A 22,645-nucleotide genomic window follows, 5' to 3' on the forward strand; every position below is an offset into this window, starting at 1 on the left:
ATTCTTCAGGGATGCCCAACACAAACTGGAGGAACAACGCTTCACCTCCTGGTTAGACATGATCTGGACTCAACATTGCCTTCAACAGCTTTAGACTGTGAAACATGCCACCCATCTTGATCTGCTTAGTTTGTCCCAAGACAACTCCACTCCTCCACTCCCCAAACTCCATACAGGTCATCACCCAAGGCTGGAATTGGACCCAGGTCCCTGGTGCTGCGAGGCAGCAATGCTAACCACTGTGCCACCATGTCTTATCTTTATGCCACTTTTTTTTTTAGTCCTTAATGCCACCATTAACACTCCCTTTGTCAGGTGTCCATTATCTTTGTCAATCTTTTCTTGGCTTCAACAAATCCCTGACTTTCTATTCTGTCCCACCTCCTCCACCATCACCACCCCCTCCCCCCAACTCCAACTATGCAATCCAATATATTTCTGTCCCACTTCAGTTCTGTAAAAGAGTTATTCAGACTCAAAATGTTAATCCAGTTTCTCTCTCACAGATGCTGCCAGACCTGCTGAGTTCATCCAGCGTTTTCTCTTTTTATTTTTGATTTCTCATGTCCCTTTGTAACTTTGCCAGATGCCTTTCTTTAGAAGTCAAGGGTGTCGCATTGTTGGAGATTAGCACAGTGCACACCATTCTTTCAGAATCAGATGGATCAGGTAGCATTTTCTCCTTCTAAATTCTTGTCAGCTGCACTTTATTAAACTATCATAAAATAATCTTTGCGTGTGTGCCTGATTCTTTACCTGAAATTGATGCAAGTTCAGTAGATCTAGCATTGTCTGGACTTATTCTGTCATTTTTTTTTAAACTAGGGCAGCACGGTGGCACAGTTATTAGCACTGTTGTCTCACAGTGCCAGGGACCCGAGTTCAATTCCCAGCTTGGGTCACTGTCTGTGCGGGATCTGCACATTCTTCCTGTGTCTGCATGGGATCCCTCCCACAGTCTGAAAAACATGCTGGATAGGTGCATTGGCCATGCTAAGTTTTCCCTCAGTGTACCCGAACAGGTGCTGGAGTGTGGCAATCAGGGGATTTTCACAGCAACTTCATTGCAGTGTTAATGTAAGCCTACTTGTAACACTAATAAATAACTTAAAATTTAAGTTAGTCTTTCAAATCTTATCAGGTTCACCTTTCCTTCATAATGACTGTCAATCTCTGAAATTTCAGCCCATGTTTCACTTAACACTTAGGACTGAGTATCTTCCATCTCTGGGGATTGATTTGCTTTTAGCTTGATGGGACTTCCAGCTCATTTCTGTTGAATCACTAATTCTGCTTGGATTATCGCCGTGCCAGATGGTTACATTGCTCACACTTTCTCGTTAAGTGTTTAGAGGAAGTAGTAATCTAAATGAGGTGACCTCAGCTATGTTGTTGCCTTTCAGTCCCGGTTTGAGGTAGCTTAATTGGCGGATTTCCCCCTTTAACACTTCATAACCGAGCAGGCTGCCAAAACCAAGCAATCCCTCAAAGTGGTCACGTGCACAACACTATTGAAGGGCTGCGGTACCAATGGAACTGCAATCCCTTCCTCCGTCGGGAACTGCAATCCCTTCCTCCGTCGGGAACTGCAATCCCTTCCTCCGTCGGGAACTGCAATCCCTTCCTCCGTCGGGAACTGCAATCCCTTCCTCCGTCGGGAACTGCAATCCCTTCCTCCGTCGGGAACTGCAATCCCTTCCTCCGTCGGGAACTGCAATCCCTTCCTCCGTCGGGAACTGCAATCCCTTCCTCCGTCGGGAACTGCAATCCCTTCCTCCGTCGGGAACTGCAATCCCTTCCTCCATCGGGAACTGCAATCCCTTTCTCCGGCGGGAACTGCAATCCCTTCCTCCGTCGGGGGAAAAAGATACAAAAGTCTGAGGTCACGTACCAGCTGACTCAACAGCTTCTTCCCTGCAACAATCAGACTTTTGAATGGACCTACCTCGCATTAAGTTGATCTTTCTCTACACCCTAGCTACGTCTGTGACACTACATTCTGCACTCTCTGCTTTCCTTCTCTATGAACGGTATGCTTTCTGTATAGCGCACAAGAAACAATACTTTTCACTGAAAACTAATACATGTGACAATAATAAATCAAATCAAAATCAAACTTCTGTAGTCCATTCCGGGTGGGAAACAAAGAAAAACATTGGCTGGGATTTTCCACTCCTGTCACAGTGGGTGGGAACAGAAAATATCCGGTGATTGCAAACACTCGCTTTCACCTCGCGGTAAACCCAGTTTGTGATTGTCCCTCAATAGCGAGCATGGTCTTTGTCGTTGTACATTGGGAAGTTAATTTCAATTCATTTGAATTTCGTTATAAGCTCAGCTTGTCAGAAATATCCACCCACCCACCCCCCACATCAGACTGTGTGCTCACATTGGTGTGTGACTGCATGCCAGCGTGTTTCACAATGGTACGTAGGCAACATACACGTTAACTGAGGACTTTGAGGTTAGTTTGTTCACCATGCTTCAAGCACCAGTCATGGTTATCAGCACCAGGCTTCGCAGGCAGCACCTACATCACTTTTTGGCGGGTGCTAAGGGGCGAGTCTCGACCTGCCAGCTCAGTGGTAAGGGAAGGGAAGCTTTTCAATGGCTGAAGCAAACAGGCTGACTTGGGAGAGAGGAGAAGTGGCCTCAGTGAGGGGAGCAGGCTGCAGGGCAAGGACTGTACTGGTGAAGAGGGGTATCCCAGGGAGGGGGAGGGGGGGATCTCATGTTATCTGTGCAAGTGGCCTCAAGAGGGTGAGGGAGAAGGCAATTTCAGGAGGAAATGAGGCCAGATGGAAATATGAGACTGTGTGTGAGAGAGTGAGTGCTGATTCCAGTGGGCTGGCAGTGGGGCGAAGTCAATGACTGTGTGATGGGTTTGTGAGTTTAGAGTGATGAATTAGTTGAATTTGCCTGCTGACATGGATGAGATCATTCATCCCCTTTCACCACTGGATTTCCAAACTCTTGTGCCAGTGATGGCACCGATCACTTCCACCATCTCCCACACTGGGGCAGTGGGATTGTGGGGCCTCCAATGGCCCGAGTGGTGGTAGGGGACATCATGGTAAGCCTCAGAGGCATTCCAGTGACGGCTCAGTGAAATCTGCTCGGCTCTTGGGGCTGTGTCTTGACTGGAGCAATCTTGGGCTGTAAACATTGGGAACCATGTGCGATTTGCCACCCAGAGTGAGGTAACAGTGTAGCAAACATTCAGAGGCCACCCACCAGCGAAATGATGTGTTTCCTGTGGCTGCAAAATGAATGAAGCAGGAAGTGGATGATACAAAAACCCGTCCTTGCGCATGGAGGGAAAATCATCTTTGTCATGCCCGTCACCACTCTGGGTACAGAAAATTCCACCTATTAAATTTAATCCCATGTACACCAAATTTCTTGTTCGGATAGAATTCCACATACTCCTGTGCCCCAGCACTTCCCTCGGGAGCCACAACCCCACACCTTGAGCTGTCTCCTGGAAAATCTAGTGCGAAAGGGCTTCCTGAGTGGGCTGTCGCTGCAGACCCTCCTCCTTCTTGCCTTTCTGTAGTATCAGGACACACCTCGGGTGTTCCATCCTACTGCCTCGTGGCGAGGGAGGTCTCCAGTGGAGAGCTCACTACGTGGCTATGTGGGATTCCTCCCTTTTTCCACTGGGGAGCAGTTGTGGAGGGTGTTGTGCTGAGCAGTGCCGTGCAATTTTATCTTAAAGGGGTTCACGGATTCCCAGGCCACAGGCTTTTCATTGAATCATAGAATCCCTACAGTGCACAAGGAGGCCATTCAGCCCATCGAGCCTGCACTGACCACAATCCCACCCAGGCCCTATCTCTTAACCCCATATATTTACAAAGCTAACTAAGGAGCAATTTGGCATGGCCCAACCACCTAACCTGCATATCTTTGGGAGTATGGGAGGAAACCAAAGCACTCAGAGGAAACCCACACAGACACTGGGAGAATGTGCAAACTCCACACACACACACACACACACACACACACACACACACACACACACACACTGCGGTTGGAATTGAACCCAGGTCGCTGCCACTATGAAGCAGCAGTGCTAACCACTGTGCCACCTTGTTGTCCTGCAGCCAAGGGGTGTTCGTGTTCTCTGTTTATGTTGATTGCCTGAGGTTGCAGCTCCTTTTTTTCAGGTATTTGAAGGGGTTACTCCTCAACTTTTGGTTGCATTTCAGCTCCCACGCTCCTGATGTTCGGTCACCCGGTGCAGCGAGGGGAGGGGGGAAGGAAGAGGACCCTCTTGTAAGCCTGTTTCTGGGCCTGGCCATCAACAGATCCAGGCAGTGGGTGACTGATGGGATTGTTTTGTCCTCTACCACAGCCACATTTGCAGCCAGATGGCCCTGGAGAGGGAGAACTGGGGGCTGTGTATGTACCTTTGGGATCGAGGCACACCTGATCTCCGAATCCGTTTGCTGTGTTGGTGTGTTTAGGCTCTGTCTCTCCAGCTGGCTGTGTGATCCTTGCCAGCACTCTGAAATTGCATATTTCGTTAAATCAGGTGAGCAAAGATATCTGTGAAGCCAGTGAGTTTCACACAGCTTTTCCCATCTCTTGCAACACAATTTTGGGAACATTCCTGCTTATTTGGAAACTAATACATCTGGATGTACACCACGCTATGTGTAATCTGGATTTGGATTTTGTATCACCTTTAATGCTCCATGGTAGGTGCAAGTGCAGTTCACAAAGACTGAAACCTTGTAATTCCGGAGTGGCAGAGTTAGGAGGCCTGTGTTGAATTGGTAAAAAGGAAATTGATTTGAAATTCTGTGTTTGTATTAAAATGCACCGGGTCTGTCTTCCTTCTCTCTCAGAAAGAAGATTCATTTCATTGTAGCTGAGAGTTGTGTGTCAGACCTGTATCGATTTATGCACCAACAATTAATAGTCTGATTAGGCTGATTGGTGGTATGCAGCAGGGACTGTATTACCCCGAGCAGACAAAGGAATAATGTGAATACCTTTCGAGGAGCCCTCTGTAGAATGGACAAATGTGAGCACAAATATTTGGTAATAGTTTTTGATTTTATTCTGACAATTTTTCCGATGAGCCACTCATTTAACGACAATAGAACATTCTCAGCTGCTTTCCTTCCTGTTCGAGAAAGATGTTGTTTAACAAGGATTTCATGAGACTAGGCAGAGTCTGCCAGCTAAGCCATTAGCTTAACCATTAGTCTATACCACAAGCTGTGGCATTGATTGTGAGAGCTGTATTTGAGAGACCATTAGAATGTTTTAGCTTCCATGAATGGGACTAATTTTTCTTAGTTACAATGCCTTTGTAGAGAACTGTGATATTCTGCACACATCTAAATGTAACTACTTTATTTCCAATCCTATCTAGGTGTCTCCTACCCTCCACTGAACTGTGAATTACATCAGTTGTTCAATGGACCTTTACATAGGTCAAATTCAATTGAACATTGTACACCACACTATGTGTAATCGAGAGGATCTGCAGCCTCCTAAATGGTTGTCTTAGACATCTCTATACACAACTCTGCAATCCTTCATTTGATTTTCCATCCATTCACATGTTGTATTTGTTGCACTTTAGGCTTCTTATATTCCTAATTTAAAATATCTAGGATATTTTCTACAAGCGATTGGAGGGTGATGGCCTAGTGGTATTATCGCTGGACTATTAAACTAGAAACTCAACTAATATTCTGGGGACCCTGGTTCAAATCCCGCCACAGCAGATGGTGGAATTAGAATTCAATGAAAAGTATCTGGAATTAAGAATCTACTGAGGACCATGAAACAATTGTCGATTGTCAGGAAAACTCATCTGGTTCATGAATGTCCTTTAGGGAAGGAAATCTGCCCTCCTTACCTGGTCAGACCTACATGTAACTCCAGATTCACAGCAATATGGTTGACTTTCAACTGCCCTCGAGCAATTAGGGATGGGCAATAAATGCTGGCCAACCAGTTATTCCCATTTCCCATGAATAAACAAAAAATAAAATAGTGGGTTATGGAATGCAGAAGCCATTGGAGCTGTGCCTCTAGGTACAAAACAAATGGTGTAAAAGCATAATCTTAGGCTGGGAGATGGAGATGCTTTAAATACCACTCATTCGAACCCAGGGAAACCCAGGGTCGGCTCAGATCCTCTGGAGAGTTGAAGTCACCTGACCATAATGTGTGTATCTTCTACCGTGGCGGGAACCATGACAGGTCAGGGCATCTGCATCATGGGAGAGATCACCTGGCTGCAGGAAACCCCCGCCCAATCAAGTCAGTGGGTAGAACACAGGCTGGTGCAGGACCACATGTTTCCCAACCTTTGCCAAATAGTGAATCAATTAACCCCAATTATCCTTTGAGCTGAATGCAATCTATTGGTGGCTCAGGGATTAAATGAGGGTCGCACTGGTCCCCCATACTCTTGGAAAGCTGCCTAGCGAATGCTCTTAGGTTTGCCAGCAGCCTCCTGCAAATTCACTGGCTATCAGGCACTCTGTGCCAAGAGCCTCCTCTTGCCCCAACTCCCCTCCTCCCTTCCTCTTGCGGCCTCACCCACCCACTTACCCCACTTTCACTCACCCTTGGCCTAGGGTCCCTCAGTGATCCTGGGGCCTCTGGGTGGGTGGGGGAGGGAGGTGCGTTGCTAGCAGCAACCATCACTCCCACTAACACTGGCGGCTTGAGGAACTGCTGGCTTCTGATTGGTGGACAGCTCTTGGCAGGCCATCAGCGATGTCAATCACAGGGGAGGCCCAACGGTGGACAACCTGGTCCCATCGCACCCCCCCCCCCCACCCCCCATCCCACACAGAACTGGTGGATTTCCTCCAGGACTCCGATCTGTGAATGACGCCTATTGACCCGACAAATTTCCAGCCAGTATGTCGGATTGGAGAAGATATAACGTTCAAACTTCTTAATAAACTGTCAAGTGTTTGACTGTGTGTGTGGCACCTCTGTACGTTCTGTGTTAAGACCCAATACCTATTCCTAACAGGTTTATTCTCTGCAGTTTGTTGGAAGTATATCTCCTAGTTCCTCTGTTGTGAGATGTGGTTGGGAGATTTTCAGCATTTCTCTTGACATTTTGCTCCCTGGTATATTTCTGCCTTCCTTGTACAGTTTGTCACTGTCTAGTTGCTTGTGTCAAGTCGCATTTGAAAATAAATTGCTGGTCTTCTGCAATGGTATTTGGTATTTATTTGTGGAAAGCTGTTATGGTTCAAGGTTAACTTTACCGTGCCCCTGTCAAAGGGCTTGTTTCGAACAGCAGCACCTTCTCGATGGCTGCAGTTTTCTTTCTTGTTGTTCACGCAGCTATTTTATGAGGAGGTGATGGCCTAGTGGTATTATCGCAAGCCTATTAATCCAGAAATTCAGCTCATGTTCTGGAGACCCAGGTTCGAATCCCACCACTGCAGATGGTGGAATTCAAATTCAATTTAAAAAATCTGGCCATGGAACTATTGTCGATTGTCCGAAAAAACCCATCTGGTTCACTGGATTAAAGCAAATTACTGCAAATGCTGGAATCTGAAAGCAAATGAGGACCAAATGAGCTTTTGACAAAGGGTCGTCTGGACTCGAATCATCAGCTCTTTTCTCTCCTTACAGGTGCTGCCAGACCCACTGAGATTTTCCAGCATTTTCCCTTTTGCCATCTGATTCACTAATGCCCTTTAGGGAAGGAAATCTGCCGCTCTTACCTGATCTGGTCTACATGTGACTCCAGAGCTACAGGCAATGTGGGTGGGAACAAGGGATGAGCAGTAAGTGCTGGCCAGCCAGCGATGCCATGTCCTGTGAATGAATTTTTAAAAAATCAAACAAAGGATAAGGCATCACATTATATTCAGAGCAACGGCTGCCCAAAAAGTCTGTTTATGTGTAATTATTGTTGCGTGGAACTGGGGAGCAACAATTGTGTGAGAGAGACTTCTTCCCTGTGAGCAGTCTGCAGGCAGGCAGGCCATATCTCCATTCAAATGACAAATTCTGTCTGACACACAACATGAGAGTTGTCTAATTATTAAACTGTTGTGTTAATGATGCTGCCTTGTGTGGGTAGGACTGAGAAACTGTTCTAAATGTTTACCTTGTGTGAATTGCATTGCCTTTTCTGTGAATGCGACTGCAAACAATGTGGTGTATTCTGAATACATTTGGCAAGAATATAATCAGACCTGTGTCTGACTTCTGTAAAGAGACCCTCATACGAGGCACTGTGTACTGTGTCGAAGACATTTTCGCGTGACCAGTAGGAAGATTTGTTAATTCACAAGTTTTTTTTCCCCCAAATATTTGTTTGATTCCAGACTGGAGTGTTGCTGTTTGAGCTTGTGTGAACTGGAGCCTTATGAACCCAGAGCCAACTGCTTCAAGCCTGTTTCCACTGGTAAGACCTGCCGGGAACTCTAATACCTACAGATTTGTATTTCATACATATATAATGCTTCTCTAAAAATGATTCTGCAAAATCTACAACAATTAAATTAAGTGAATCATGCAGGATTAGGGACCCCATTGTTCAACAGTGCTGAGGTCACCTTGACTTTCTGATGCTGCAGGTGTGTCTGCTACTGGTTCATTGATTTCTTGGTAAATAGTGGCATGCTGCAAGCAATTCAAGCCAGCTGAACACATTTGCCTGTTTTATAGAAATGGAAGCAACATATACTTGTGCAGGCAAAACAGTTCAAGATCTTTGCCAATGGCTGTACAGAGAAAGGCACGTAAGCATTAAAGCTCAAACAGGCCAGGGAAGTCCCAGGTCCAATTCCCAGCCCGAGGTAAGCTGATCCAAACTGGGTGTAGCTGTTGGCTTCTATCCTCCGTATTTGGAAAGGGGTGAGAACAGCTGCCAACGTTCTTGCTTCTGATTCCTATTCTGTAATTCCTTTAATGGGAGGCGATGGCCTAGTGAAATTATCGCTAGACTATTAATCCAGAAACTCAGATAATGTTCTAGGGACCCAGATTCAAATACCACCACGACAGATGATAGAATTTGAATTCAGTTTAAAAAAAGCTGTAAATTAAGAATCTACTGATGACCGTGAAATCCTTGTCAGTTGTTGAAAAAACCCATCCGGTTCATTCATGTCCTTTAAGGAAGGAAATCTGCCATCCTTGCCTGGCCTACATGTGACTCCAGAGCCAATGTGGTTGAAAGGTAACATAGTGCTATTGAACTGGGGTCAATTCTAGCCTTGGTGATTATTTGTGTGGTGTTGGCACATTCTTCCTGTGTCTGCATGGGTTTCCTCTAGGTGCTCTGGTTTCCTCCCACACACCAAAGATGTGCAGGTTAGATTGATTGGCCATGCTAAATTGCCCCTTAGTGTTTGGGGGATTAACAGGGTGAGTGTGTGGTTACGGGGATATGTCTGGGTGGGATTGTTGTCAGTGCAGGCTTGATGCACCAAATGGCCTCCTTCTGCACAGTAGGGATTCTGTGACACTCAACTGCCCTTGAGCAACTAGGGATGGGCAATAAATGTTGGACAGCCAGCGATGCCCATGTCCCACGAATGAATGAAAAAAAAACATTGTCCCATTAGCAAATGTGCATGAATGGCCATCAAGAGCCAGGTAGGCTTGGCTGTGATACCCTCTGTGGCCAAATCGTTGATCTGAATTCACCGTCCAAAAACCAGAAGTGTGTGTGTGGCTGTCGGAATCCAGATGCCAACGCTCAGCATCATTCACCACCTTTGAGAGAGAGGACACAAAGGGGGCAGGGTGAATAAAATGAAACCATTAAACAATTCACAGAATTGAAAAATGTTCTCTGTCTGAAAACAGACGAGTAGATTGTTAACTGTGTCCTTCAGGAAGTGGGAGAAGTCAAATCTTGATTTGAGAAGGGTGCACTTGTACGTCAAATTATTTGTGAAGGATTTTTTCCTGTGCAATCAGACACCTAATTGCGAGCTATTCTTACAAGTGATTTGTTTTCAATCGCCACTTTTTTTTCTTTGGGCAGAACTGCAGAACTCTAAGCTGCAAGTTAAAGTGCAAAAATTTGTAGGACGTTCCTCTCCCTACCAATGAGCAATAATAATACCACAGCGAATCTCTGTAACATACCTGAGATCAGTGGTCTATATATCCAACTCAAGAGACTTCATCATTATTGAAGAGAGTGGAAACACTGTGGGTTGGACAAGCAGAACTCACTAACTCTGCCTCATTATTTTAACAGCATTAAAGTAACGGGGCTGTGCCGACTGCACACAGAGAAATACAAAAAAAGGTTGAAAAATTCTGTTGCGTTGCTATACTGGGAACAGGGATGGTCTGCGATTGACCCTAAATTGTTTAGGCTAGGTTCAAGGTCGGCCCCATACAACATAAACAATACTCGGGAGACAATTGAAGTTCTGCAGTGCACAAGTGGCTATCTGTTCAATCTTTTATACTATTGGCAGAATCAAAACCTTTGAGAAAAGGCGCACAAAATCCAGTCTGGGGAAGTCAAAGGAAGGTAGTACTGTGAGCCTGAGCCTAAACCAACCAATTTGTATCGACCAGTGGATACACTGTACTGAGCACATTTTGGCTGCTGCGGAATGCTGATAGCACATAGACCATTATGGTAAACCTGAACAAAGTACCCCTCACACTCAACATCTCCACACAGCACTGTTGATTTTACTCATTTTCATATATTGGCATGGTATTAAACAAAACATTTGAATTAGTTCATTGTTACACAGAATGTTTAAGAAATTTCATCTATGTATTGTTGAACCAAAGCTCTTCAAAAGAAATCTTTGTAACAACATGCTTTTGTCTAACGAACTATATATGCAGCATTTTATAAAGTCGTAGATTTGAACTCAGTCATTTCACTTTAGGAGCCTGGGCTTACGTCCAACACTGGCTAACAGAATGAAAACCATCTTTTTCTGTAATAAAAGCAAAATACTGTGGGTGCTAGAAATCTGAAACTGAACCAGAGATTCACTACAGTGCAGAAGGAGGCTGTTTGGCCCATCCAGTTTGCACCAACTCTCCAAAAGAGCATCTTAACCAAGCCCACTGGCCTTGTTGACTAGTAAAAAGTCTGACAACACCAGGTTTTAGTCCAACCTATTTATCTGATAATATTCTCACAAGCTTTTGAGGGGACAGCCTCTTCGTCAGGTGAATGGAGAGTTCTGGCCTCAGACGGAGAATATAAAGCACAGACAGTTTAGAGATTACTGATTAAAATGCGAATCCTTACACCTAACCTACTGTTCAAGACCTGAAGTGGCTGACAATGTGAGTGGTAGGAGCACTGATCACAGTTTAAAGAGATGTGTATTGTCTCCAGACAGTACAGTAAGTGAGGTTTTGCAAACCCAGGCAAGTCACGGGGGTTACAGATAGTGCGACATGAACCCAAGATCCCTGTTGAGACCATCCTCATGTGTGCGGAACTTGGCTATCAGTCTCTGCTCAGCGACTCTGCGCTGTCGTGTGTTGTGAAGGCCGCCTTGGAGAATGCTTACCCGAAGGTCAGAGGCTGAATGCCCGTGACCACTGAAGTGTTCGCCAACAGGAAGGGAACAGTCTTGCCTGGTGACTGTCGAGCGATGTTCATTCATCCGTTGTCGTAGCGTCTGCATGGTCTCCCCAATGTACCATGCTTCGGGACATCCTTTCTTGCAACGTATCAGGTAGACAATGTTGGCCGAGTTGCAAGAGTATTTACCATGTACCTGGTGGATGGTATTCTCACGTGTGATGATGGTATCCATGTCGATGATCGGGCATGTCTTGCAGAGGTTGCTGTGGCAGGGTTGTGTGGTGTTGTGGTCACTGTTCTCCTGAAGGCTGGGTAGTTTGCTGCGAACAATGGTCTGTTTGAGGTTGTGCGGTTGTCTGAAAGCAAGAAGTGGGGGTGTGGGGATGGCCCTGGCGAGATGTTCGTCTTCATCAATGATATGTTGAAGACTCCGGAGAAGATGTCGTAGCTTCTCCGCTCCGGGGAAGTACTGGACGACGAAGGGAACTCTGTCCACTGTGTCCCGTGTTTGTCTTCTGAGGAGATCGGTGCGGTTTTTCGCTGTGGCGCATCGAAACTGCCGATCTATGAGTCGAGCACCATATCCTGTTCTTACGAGGGCATCTTTCAGGGTCTGGAGGTGTCTGTCACGATCCTCCTCATCTGAGCAAATCCTGTGTATACGGAGGGCTTGTCCATAGGGAATGGCTTCTTTAACATGTTTAGGGTGGAAACTGGAGAAGTGGAGCATTGTGAGATTGTCTGTGGGCTTGTGGTACAGTGAGGTGCTGAGGTGACCGTACACATGAGGATGGTCTCAACAGGTATCTTGGGTTCATGTCGCACTATCTGTAACCCCCATGACTTGCCTGGGTTTGCAAAACCTCACTTACTGTACTGTCTGGAGACAATACACATCTCTTTAAACTGTGATCAGTGCTCCTTCCACTCACATTATCAGCCACTTCAGGTCTTGAACAGCAGGTTAGGTGTAAGGATTCGCATTTTAATCAGTAATCTCTAAACTGTCTGTGCTTTATATGCTCTGTCTGAGGCCAGAACTCTCGATTCACCTGACGAAGAGGGTAACCCCTCAAAAGCTTGTCAGAATATTATCAAATAAATAGGTTGGACTAAAACCTGGTGTTGTCAGACTTTTTACTGTGTTTACGCCAGTCCAACGCCGGCATACCCACATCTTGTTGACTAGCGAAGAGCTATGTGTTAAAAACATTTTTAACTAGACATTTTCCTTTATTTAAATGTTTCCAGCCTACAGTTTCAGTTGCAGTTTATAACAGGTGATAGGTAACATGTGTATTGACACACTTAACCAGTCCGACATTGACAAGAAGAGCAATTAATTGTAATGTTTAAGAAAAGCCCGTTTGTTTTTGCTGAAATAGTTAATCACATCAAGTACTAGCTCTACGGCTATTTATTGTTACACATGTTTGTTATTAATTTTTAATTGTTACTCCTCAGATCACTGGTTAGGCTGCATTTGGAATACTGAGTACAGTTCTGGTCGCCACTCTACCAGAAAGACATGGAAGCTTTGGAGAGAGTGCAAAGAAGGTTCACCAGGATGTTGCCTGGTCTTGAGGGTGTTGGCTATGAGGAGAGGTTGAATAAACTAGGATCATTTTTACTGGAAAGACAGACGCTGAGGGAAGACCTGATTGAGATCTGCAAAATTATGAGAGGCATAGACAGGATGGAAAGTGAGAGGCTTTTCCCCAGGGTGCAAGTGTCAATTCCAAGGGGGCACAACTTCAAGGTGAGAGGGGGAAAGTTTAAGGGAGATGTGCGGGGTAAGTTTTTCACACAGTGAGTGGTGGGGGTCTGGAATTCGGTGCCAAAAGAGGTGGTAGAAGCAGGCACATAAGCAACGTTTAAGAGGCATCTGGATGGGTACATGAATAGGAAGGAAATAGAGGGATACGAACCAAGTAAGGGCAGAAGTTTATTTTAGTTTAGTTATGGCATCATGATTGGCACGGGTTGGAGGCCCAAAGGGCCTGTTCCTCTACAGTACTTTGTTCCTTGTTCACTGAAATTCTGTTGCCTCTGGGATTTCTTGTACAAAGTGATACGTACAGCCCATTTGGCTTCAGAAAAGAGTGTGAGTTCTTGGAATGTGCTTTCTAAATGCAAGTTCTTTCTTGTGGTGGGTTGCTGAGAGTTACCAAATCCCAGTAAACACAGAGCAATGTAGAAATGTGCAAGTTTCACCATGGAGCATCACCCAGTGCTAAAATACATCAACAACTTGCATTTATACAATGATCCCGAACATAATAAAAAAAATGCAGAGCATTTCCCTGCCTGCAGTGATTGAAAAATGTAATCACACAGGAAAGGCTGCGAGGCCAAAGGAGGAGGTAATACAGAGCTGAATTTAACGGCCAATTCTGAAGTTCCGTTGCAAAGATCAGAAGGGAGAGACAAACCCACTTTGGCTGCCAGCTGGACCTGGTGAGGTGACCACCAAGTCAGTGGCCATTGCCACCTCCTGCGAGAGCTGCCAGTCCAATCACAGCAGCCCCAGTAGCACCAAAGCCAGCAGAGTCCAGTGCTGAGGCTGAACTGCAAGGAGAGGCATGTCAATGCCTGAGGCATCCTTGGAGACAACTAAGCGAGGTCTGCCGACACCAAGGCCAGTAGATAGCCAGGCCCCAGCAATTGGTGGGGAGGTGGGGGAAAGCGGGGGGGTTAGGAGGTTGCTATTGCTGCAAGGGCAGTTGTTCCCTCCAGGAGTGCCCCTTCTCTGGACCCTAGATTGCCTAAAAGGAGGTCCTTCTCACTGTTAACCCTGCAAAATGGTAACCAGTTGACTGGATGGTCTCTCCTCCTTCTCACTGCAGTCCCACCCACCTCTGGCTAAATACCATCAATGATGGGATGAGAATCATAGAATAGAATCCTGCAGTGCAGAAGGAGTCCATTCAGCTCATTGGGTCCGCACCAACCTCAATCCCACTTAAGCCCTATCCCCATAACCCCAAGCATTTACCCTAGCTACACCCCATGACACTAAAGGACAATTTCCCACGGCCAATCCTCCTAACCCGCACATCTTTGGACTGTGGGAGGAAACCGGAGCACCCGGAGGAAACCCATGCAGACACAGGGAGAATGTGCAGACTCCACACAGACAATGACCCAAGCCAGGAGCCAAACCCGGGTCCCTGGCGCTGTGAGGCAGCAGTGCTAACTCACTGTGCCATCCCACGAGGCCTTTAATTGACCACCTAAGTGACTCAGTTGTTTCCAAGCATGCTGTCATCTTTCCCATTGTTGCCAAAGTGATACAATGGCAGGAAGAAGCTGGGTTCTCATTCGTGGACTCGGTGAAACGGCAGCTTATCCTGCACTGCATTATTAGGCAAAAACCATCAGATGACACAGAAGCAATGGAGGAGTTGAGAAAAGTGTCTTTGAAAGGGAAGGTAGAGCACCGAGGAAAGGGGATCATTTCCAATGTCACCTTGCTTCATGTTCAGGAAGGGGATGTGGATGGGTTGTGGTTTAGTGGGGGTGTGACAAAGGGGCCTCGTGGACAAGATGCACTTGGAGAGGGAACAGTGGCTAAATTGCATGCCCTTAACTTCAACTTTTCAAATATGCTTAGTGTTTATCACATGAGGATATTATCACACGAGTTTATCGCCATGCACAGCTGGAGAATTGGCTTTATTTCTCTTAGAGTTCTAAACGCACAGTAAGTACCAAAACACTGAAGCATTCCATTCTTTAAAGTTAATGATATTTTGTACCTACTCAGAGTTAAATAAGAAACCCATAAAGGAACACATTTGTCATTGGATGTTTTAGAATTTTATGACTTTGCTCAACAGAATGTGAAGAAAGGTAATGGGTAAAGTAAGAGTTTTAACAAGTTTTATTGATGGAGGCCAATTGCCCTTAGCAGAGTACAAATCTATGACAAGTAGACCAGGTAGGATGAGCTCATTCAATTCCTACAATGAATGAACCATCCTGTACGTAACGAGGAATGGAGCAGAACCACAACAGGTTCTAGCTAGGTGCCCTTATCAGGTAATCAGAAAGTACTAGAGCCTCACTGATCTTACTATCTGAAACCAATCCAAATACAAGGAGTAATTTCAGTGAGGCAAAGCTTCTGGTGTGAGATCTTACTTGTGGGTTGCAGAATCACCCCAACAATGTGTTAAAAATAAATTACTGCAGATGCTGGGATCTGAAACAAAAACAGAAAATACTGGGAAATCACAGTGGGTCAGACAGCATCGGTGGAGAAAGAACAGAGTTAACAATTCACGTCTGGCTGACCCTGCATCAGAGCAAAGATTAAGAAAATAGGACGGATTTATATTGTCAGAATGTGTGGGGTGGGGGGGAAGTAATTCAAAAAGACATACTATTTGCCTTTTTGACTATGACATCTTTGTCAGTTACCACCCCCCCCCCAACCCTTACAGTATAAATCTTGTCCTTTTTTAGTCTTCAGTTCTGACGAATGGTCGTCCTGATGCGAAACATTGGCTCTATTCTCTCTCCACAGATGCCTCCAGACCTACTGAGATTTTCTAGCATTTTCTGATTTTTGTTTCCTACAGTGTGTTACTTGCCTCTTCATGGTGTTCAATTGTACGCAAGCAGCGGGGCGTCAACTATGAATTCACCCAAGTCCCTATAAAGCGACGCAGACTGAAAGTATGGTTTGTTCAGTGGGATATGCTTGTGATATGTAACTCTGTAAACAAATATAAAAGTGTGTAAATATTGGCTCCAGTTTTATCCTTTGCCTTCTAGCTTTTTGGAATAGAGCAGAATGCAATGATCCCTTTTTCAATTCAAACTCCAATATCACAACCTTCCAATTGGAAGCAAAACCTAATTACCCAATAATGCCAGCAGTAAAGGTCCATGCAGTGCTTTTGCCTCTGGAAGACCCTGTCGGACGTCATCACCATCTGAAACTCTGCCCCTTTTATACATTAAAATAAACAAAACCAACCATCCAAACTGAGCCACTGTTTCTGATCACAGCATTGAGCTTTTGGGGATTGTTGAAATTAACAGGGATAGATCTGAGAAGAGTCATTTCAAAGACTCTCTCTTACCTCCAGTACGAGTATTAGATTCATTTTTGCAATGCATCTATCTTTGTTCCAGTTCCTTCCAGCTACATCTTGTTATGCCTACCAGCGTACGAAACCCACACACTAACCAGTAGATTGTGTCATTAATTCAATCTAACAGCCATTGTGCTGAATGCAGCATTCTGTAGAACAAAGAAAATTACAGCACAGGAACAGGCCCTTCGGTCCTCCGAGCCTGCACCAACCATGCTGCCCAACTTAACTAAAACCCCCTACCCTTCCAGGGACGATATCCCTCTATTCCAACTGTATTCATGTATTTGTCAAGATGCCTCTTAAAAGTCACTACAGTATCCGCTTCCACTACCTCCCCCGGCAACAAGACCCAGGCACCCACAACTCTGTGTAAAAAAAATCTGCCTCATATACCTCCTTAAAACCTTGCCCCTTGCACCTTAAACCTATGCTCCCTAGTCATTGACTCTTCCACCCTGGGAAAAAGCTTCTGACTGTCTAGTCTGACCATGCCTCTCATAATCTTGTAGACTTCTATCAGGTCTCCCCTCAACCTCCATTGCTCCAGTGAGAACAAGCCAAGTTTCTCCAATCTCTTCTCATAGCTAATGCCCTCCATACCAGGTAACATCCTGGTAAATATTTTCTGTACCCTCTCCAAAGCGTCCACATCCTTCTGGTAGTGTGGCGACCAGAATTGAACACTATATTCCAAGTATGTGATTGAGAGTTTGCAGAAATGAACTTTATCACAATCATAGAATCCCTACATTGCAGATGGGAACCATTCAGCCCATCAAGCCTGCACCAACAACAATCCCACCTAGGCCCAGGAATCCCCATTACCCCATGTATGTACCCTGCCAATCCCCCCCTGAAACTAAGGGTCAATTTAGCATGGTTAATCCACTTAACCCATACGTCTTTGGACCATGGCAGGAAACCGGAGCACCCAGAGGAAACCCACACAGACACAGGGAGAATGTGCAGACCCTACACAGTCACCCACGACCAGAATTGAACCCAGATCCCTGGCTTTGAGAGGCAGCAGTGCTAACCACTGTACCACCTCTAGGTACTTTAGGTAACTGATTTCACCCTTTTTTCAGGAAAGACCATTTATGGGAGTTGCAGAAGCGTGGAATAGCAAAAGCATTGGGAATAAAGGCTTTAATTGTAACCACGTAAATAATGCAGGTGAGTCAGAGTAAATCTCCCACCTCCAGTTTGACAGCTCTCTTCACCAACACCATGTTCCGGTTAGGTCACGTTTGGCCCAACCCTTACATGGTGTTTTGCATTTAGGGCAAGAGATGGCAAGTGTTTACAAACTATCTGAAAGTGGCCTGCAAGTTCATTTTTATGACCATCGAGGTAGCCCAGTTGAAATTAAAAATAAAGGCATGTTTCCTGCCACAAGTTCCAGTCACTGAATCTTAACTGCACTGAGCTCTGCAGCAGAATACAGCTCGAGTCAGCAAGATATGGTTAGGTTCCACACATCCAGATTTAACTGAGGGAAGTGTCCCAAGGAATACTGATAATTCAAGTGGCTAAAGAAAAGCTGAAAACATGACATTGCCAGTTCAGTCCCTATGATTGTTCACACCGAAATAATTAAGTAGTTCACCCAATAAGAGGAGTGGCAATATTCTCCCTGACTGGATTCTCATTATTTGCCTATCCCTTCACACTCCATTTCAGCTTTTATGCTCCATTCGTATCCAAAACTCCTTTAAGTTCCTTTAGTGCCAGTGCATCCATGAATGAGAATGTGATGAATAGCCGCATGAATTAGGGCTTGATGTTCTAATGAAGTTCATCTAAATTTCATTTTGTGATTCCTGCCTGTGCAAGGCATCTGACACCAGATGGCAGAGGTTTTTTTTTCCCCCTCTCACTATAATTCTTCTCGAAATGGTAAAAGATTTATGAATACAGAAAGCACTTGTTAACTCGGATTTCTTTGAAAGTGTTAACCCTTGAGGCACAGGGGATCTCAGAAGAGCACCAAGTCGGATAATTGATGAGGGTTCTCAAGGAAATTACACAAACATTCTGAAAGGCTGGCTTTCACACTTGAAGGAGAAGATTTTATCCAGAGCACGCGGTACTTGCTATGTCTGTGCCTTTGTTCCCCTGCTGCTTTCACAGGACTTAAAAATGTCAGCATCAGACTCCACTGCTTCCTGCAGTCGATGGTTCTGTATTTTCTTTATGCACTTAGCAAAACTTCGTCCTTTATCCTGTCAACTGGAAAGCTGCGTCAATGCTTGGAGTATTTAAAAATCAGGAAATTCCACATGTTGAAAGAATCGGGCAAAATTAGGTTTGCATTTTTAAGGCTTCTTTTTGCTTAGAAAGGAGGACACGGTCAGAATTTTCCGACTGTTCACGCCAACGGGATTTTCCCAAACCACTACAGGGAACGGAGATTTGGCTTGTGGCGTGAGTGGGCACTAAGATCATGTCCACTGGCCAGAATGCTCCAGCCGTTCATGTCTCATCGCTGCCATGGACGGAGAATGTGACCCTCAGTTAAATCTCCATTCACTGCTGCGGGATCAGAGAATCCCAGCCATGGGCGAGGCTGGAGAACCTAGCCCACCATTTAGTTTTTTTTTGTTTATTTAGTAGTCACAAGTAAGGCTAACATTCACACTGCAATGAAGTTACTGTCAAATTCCCCTGGTCGCCACTCTCTGGTGCCTGTTGGGGTACACCAAAACCAGCACATCTTTCAGACTGTGGAAGGAAACCGGAGCACCCAGAGGAAACCCACGCACATATGGGGAGAACGTGCAGACTCCACACAAGCAGTGACCCAAACCGGGAATCGAACCCAGGTGCCGTGGAGCTGTGAGGCAGCAGTGCCAGCCACCATGTGGAAGGGATTGAGCTGGTGGGTGATATAATGAGATACCGACCTTTGCTGTTTGGTTCCTGATTGCCATCTTTATGACTGAGATTGAAACACTAATGGTGGCAAGATTCTTCTTTAGTGGTGACTCTTGCCTTGAGCAGAGAGAATAGAATTGTGTCTGAGGGGGATACAACATTTATTCTCTTTATACTTTTTGTCTGTAAGCGTGCGCGGAGGCCACGGCGTTAAACTGCAAATCCGATCTGATGCCTACGTTCGGTGGTGTAGAGCCTTTCACATTAATTCCATATAAATGTTCAAACCACACCTCCCATTGCAGTCCAAGGCTGCAGTTACAAGTGGCTAATATGTTAGAAACCTGTTGTAAATTATTACTTTCATTACCAGAATTGCCTGACTCCCCTCAAACATCCCAGCGTCCCCCAGCCAAATGCACCAAGCATACCCGAGACACCCCCTAATGAAAGGCAGGTTCCCTGGCGATGTAATGGAGATCATTACTGCTGAAAAATTCCAACTGGAAGTTAAAGCCCTCAATTCAGGCTATTTTCTTGTACAAACCTAATTACTGAAGCTGGTTGCTTTCACAATAAAAATCGCATCCTCTGGGTTTTTTTTCCTTCAAATAGTAACGACAATAAAGGCTTGTATTAAAATTCCCTAGTCTTAACAAAATCTGATGAGTAGTGGCCAATTTAGCTGGATCCTGCTGAGAAATGGAGAACTGCAACATGTAAATATTAAAAAAGGGCCATTAATGAAATGCATTGCGCGGAGAGTTATTTGTTTAAGTCCTCCAAGGAGGAAATGAGAGGTGACAAAAATATTTATTCATTATGTCAGCGTTTCCTTTCCTCTATCCTGATAGCAATTGTGGAGTTTAGCGTGCCTTGAAAAGAATTTTGTTCCCCCCTCGCTCAGTGTTGTGAACAAACATTCAGACTTTGTTAATAGATGTGTGTAAAACCATTCCACATTGTCAGTTCAAACGCTTTACAACCTCCCGATGGCAAAAACCTTCCAGAGTCTCTGGCACAAAAACAGGGAAAATTGCGAAAAAATACAATGCAGTTTAATTTAATGACGGTGTGGTTAGTGTAACCAAACAGCTGTGTGGATGAAAGAGGTTCGGTGGGGCGGGTGGGGAGTGTTAATAAAACTTTGACGCAGCCAGTAAGATAAACCCATGGACAGTCTCTCAAATTGTAATTAGCTTTGACACCCAAAGCCTATAGAACTTTGAGTGTGAATAAATCTGAGAAAAGCTGAGTGCATCCTTTAATCATGATGTGGAGCTGTTGGGTTGAAAATCCTGGCCACTTAATTGCTTTATTTGGGAAATGATCCGTGAAAGAGCACAGTGTGAACACACACCTGGACTCGTGACATGGCAATCGCATCATGCACAGGTGTGATTTTTATTTTACACCAAGTTTCTCACCTCCCCATCTCTCCTGAAGAGCTTGACTCCTTGCTGGCGAATGTTTCCATGGACACCAATGGTTATTCCATACGTCACCCAAGTGATGATGATTTATGTGCGATTCTTGACAGAGTGAGAAGGGACTATTTAATCAATTACTGGTTCACCTTATCATCGTACATGTTTCAGTCAATGTCACAGGATAGCGATCCAGCACAGCGGCTTAGTGGTAGGAGACAAGAGGATGGTAATAGAAGGTTGTTGGTGTGACTAGAAGCTGGTGTCCAGTGATGTACCAAGGGACCAGTGCTAGGTCCCTTACTGTTTGTGACATATGCAGAGAGTATAGCTGAGAATGTAGGTAGATTGCTAAGTAAGTTTGCAGATGACACAAAGATTGGCAGGATGTCTAATAGTGAGGAAGAAGGACTCAGGTTGCAGGAAGATATAGATGGGTTGGTCAGATGGGCAGACCAGTGGTAGATGGAATCTAACCCTGAAAAGTGCAAGGTGATGCACTTTGGAGGGAGTAACAAGACAAGGGAGTACTCATGGCAGGATACTAGGAAGTTCAGAGCAACCGCCCGAAGTGAGGTTATTTATCCACAGGTTCCTGAAGGTGGCAGGAGAGGTCCTTAGGGTAATTAAGAAAGCATATGGGACACTTGCCTTTATCAGTCATGACATACATTATAAAAGTAAGGAGGTTATCTTGGAGCTGTACAAAACTTTGGTTAGGCCACAGCTGAGGTATTGTGTGCAGTACTGGTTACCTCACAATAGGAAGGATGGGATTGCATTGGAAAGAGTGCAGAGGAGGTTCACCAGAATGGAGCATTTGAGCTATGTAGAGGGGCTGGATAGACTTAGGTGGTTTCTTTGAGAAAGCTGAAGGAAGACATGCTTTATATATATAAGATTCTGAGGAGTATAGACAGGAAATAGTTGTGCTCCTTAGTTGGTCAATAACAAGATGGCATAATTCTAAGGTGCAGGGTAGGTGATTTAGGAGGGATTTGAGGAAAATAGTTTTCACCGATAGGTAGTGGATTCTGAAATGCACTGAATGGGAGGGTAGTAGAGGCAGGAAACCTCACAATCTCTAAGAAGCAATTGAAACGTCATAACATTCAAGATGATGGACCAAGTGCTGGAACATGGAACTAATATGGATTTAGTGTAGTTTTGTCTGTACAGACGCTGAGCTGAAGTACATCTTCTGTACTGTATGACTCTGTAAGACCCCTTCTTGACCCAAGGATGCTGAGGCCATTTACAATTCCTCTGCCACCAGCCCAGCCCACGAGGCAGCCATGAAGGAGAAAGAGACTGTTGCACACTGTACCTTTGCAAAGGAGATCTGGGAAGAGATGCAATGGTTTTTTGTGGAGGTGCATCCCAAGCAGTTCTGTGACACTATGGGCTCTCCCTAGACAACAAGTATCAACTGCTGCTGGAGCATTATCAGCACAGTGAAAGATGCTCTTTGGTCTGCCCAAAACCTGTTGGCCTTCCAGTACAAAGTGTTGTCCACAATCGAGTGTTGCAGTCTGGCACTTTCCAAGTTCCAGGAACATGTGCTAAGGGACACACTGAAGCTTGGGGCACCTGCTGCCAAGGCACTATGGGGAAAGGCAACCAACTGCTGCCAGCCGTAGTGTGCCCAGGGGCTGCTTACTCTATTGAATCCCTTGGACTGTATACTTGACCTAGTATACTTGACT

The 22,645-nt window shown here is 45.2% G+C and overlaps 1 protein-coding gene across 1 annotated transcript in view; it reads left to right on the forward strand.

Annotated features, from left to right (window-relative positions):
* sema6d (semaphorin 6D) overlaps positions 1-22,645 on the forward strand; it is a 322,868-nt gene that overhangs the window by 77,361 nt on the left and 222,862 nt on the right. Inside the window, exon 2 of the mRNA XM_080214358.1 lies at positions 8,331-8,410. The gene's annotated coding sequence lies outside the window, so the exon portion shown is untranslated. The remainder of the gene's footprint in view (positions 1-8,330; positions 8,411-22,645) is intronic.

This window comes from Carcharhinus amblyrhynchos, chromosome 28, assembly GCF_965287045.1.
Source record: "Carcharhinus amblyrhynchos chromosome 28, sCarAmb.v2.hapA, whole genome shotgun sequence".
Lineage (NCBI taxonomy): Eukaryota > Metazoa > Chordata > Chondrichthyes > Carcharhiniformes > Carcharhinidae > Carcharhinus > Carcharhinus amblyrhynchos.